The sequence below is a fragment of the Ursus americanus genome, chromosome 14 (assembly GCF_024610735.1).
Source record: "Ursus americanus isolate L20-20 chromosome 14, mUrsAme1.1.p, whole genome shotgun sequence".
Classification (NCBI taxonomy): domain Eukaryota; kingdom Metazoa; phylum Chordata; class Mammalia; order Carnivora; family Ursidae; genus Ursus; species Ursus americanus.
In genome coordinates, this window is record NC_142140.1 from 15,320,096 (window position 1) to 15,322,821 (window position 2,726).

Below are 2,726 nucleotides of genomic sequence, written 5' to 3' on the forward strand. Positions count from 1 at the left end.
AAATGCCACATTTCATGGAGATGGCAACACACAGTGCAATTTGTATTTATGCAAAAAGATCCCATTACTTATTTTTCTTTCAAATTAGTTTTTAAGAGTTTCTACCTGAAGGAGTGCTAACACTGGTAATTATTTTAGGATGTGTTAGCTGGTATTTTACAGATCAAAACCTCCATGTTCTTGGGTTGACAGATAGCTATCAATGCTGTTCATTTTCCCAAAGATAATGGCTGGAACACGTGAGCCACAAAATCGATGATGTGAATGATTATTTGCCAGTGAAATCAATAAATATAACTCCTAATAAATGTGTCCATCATGAATGAAAAACACTGGTTTTGAATGAGTATTAGATTCATGCTGGCATGGCAGAGTGAGCTCTGAGGGTCCCTCAGTTTGTTTACCTGGAGATAGATTTCATTCTAGATATATGGTGTCTCAAACTAATGTAACAAATTTAGGAACACAGAAGCAAAATAGGCTCAAACATAAATAGGTCTTTTAGAGGTTCAGGGGTTGTCACAAAGCCTATGTAAAGCCTGGCAGCTCTTACTTCCTACCCACCCCAACAAAATATTATGACATATTGACATTAGAGTGTATTATCATCTTAAGGTAATGAGTGATATTAAATGTCACTGGGTTCAATCCTCTATCTGATTCTCGTGTTTCTTCTACTGTGATTTTGCCAAGTATTGCAAACTACCTCCAGAGATGGGGAACTTAATATCCTTCCAGGCACTCCAAAACAGAAAAAGACAGCAGAACTGGATTAAACAGTATAGGAGTTCATAGGTAGAGTAGTTCCATAAGTGTCCCCAACAGTTACTTCACTAAGAAATCATCACACTTTAAGATAGAAGGGAACTATTTATGAGCTACAATTTAAAATGGTATCTATAAAAAATTGTTGACATTTATAATCATATTTTAGGGAACAAAGCATTAGTATTCTAGGAGATTTTACCATATATATCAGCTCCTCACTTGATGGAATAAAAATGAAGCCTAATGATATTAATTTAAAAATCCAAACCAGGGCTCATCATTGCAAAGCATCTGCTTGGTTACTGTAAGGTGAATGAAAGAGACATTATGTTTATGAATGAGCAAAATGGCATTAGACCTTTCAGATTGGGATCAAGAAGGTAAGAAAAAAACAAGGTAAAAAATGTCCTTTTTAAGTGTACTGTCATGATCTAGGTTGAACTATCAACATTTTAGCCCTGATGTCGTTGGCATCAAAAGCTACTTGACACATATGAGGACAGTTGGGATTGACCTACTGAGGAGGAAATAGAATATAAACCAGAGGCAAATCAGAGCTTCCGCTCAACTTGGTGAACAGCCTACTTCTCAAAGTACCCATACCACTTCCCAAGGAGACTCAGAACGCTGATGACAGCAGTTAGATTTAAGAATCTCACCAGCCTAAGGATGAGTACTTCTTAGGCCAGGTCACCAGAATTAGATCTGTATGAATCCAAAGGACAGACAGCCACCCTACCTTTATAGAAATGAATTTCAGTTTAATATAAGTACTATCTTTCTAATTACAAAGTTGTCAAAAAAAAAATGAGTGGCATTCTCTATTATATGAATGTGTGGTTTCTGGATATGTTAAAAAAAATTGCATGACCACAGTTACTGAAGGGTTAGCATGATTTTTAGGTGATCTCTGATGGGCCCCTGCATCTCTGTAACTCTAGTTACTCATTCATTCCTGTAACAAAACTTGATTCTCTGATGTTGACCCCAAATGACCTCCTTTCTCTTTTTATTATACCATTAATGTGATTGTGAAAATCTGAAAGAATTAAGGAAGTGAAATATAAGCATTCAATTTCATTTTTCAATGTACAGAATCTTAGAACAACCAATCTATTCAACCGATCTGCAAAAAAATAATTTTTTTACTAATTCTTAGGTTTCATATAGATAATACATTATGCTGATTAGCAGTGTTTCACAGTATTTATTCATAGGTTTGTCATAGCTTGTTCCCTCACTTCATACAAGGCCCTTTTCAAATGTCATCATATTGGAAAACCTTTCTTTTGCCTCCCTATGAAAAATGGCATTCTCACTCAATCACTCTCTCTACTCTAATCCTGCTTTATTTTTATTGACAAAATATATCACCTCATGATACTGTTGTTTATTTTCTGTCTCTATCCACTAGATTGTAAATTCCCTGAGAATAAGGATTCAGGCTGTTTTGTTCACTCTTATCTTCCTATTGCTATGATAATATCTGGCACATAGTTGATGCTCAAAAACATGTTAAATGATTGAGCAAATAAACAGATGAATGAAAAAGTGGATGTAACTTCCTGAATTAATAAATTACTTTGCATAACATGAGTGAGTTTTGATTGCAAACAGGCACTACTTTAAGATCATAAATAAAGTAGTCAATATAAAATAAAGCTACCTTTTAGTTTACATTTGAATGCTAATTTACACTAACAGAAGTAAACTGAAAATGACTAAGGGAATACAAATACGTATTTTTAAGAATTTTAAGCTCCCCATCATTCAAATTTCATCTTCTGTCATGTCTTAGAAAAGTAAATGAGACTAACTTGAAAAACAAACATTCAAAAACTGCCTAAATTTCCAGGTGTTCCAGTGAAATTGAAAATTCCAGCTCAAGTCACATAAGACCCAGATTAAATTTAATGAGAGAGACTTTTGTGAGTAATTTCTACAATGGTTAATTCTCA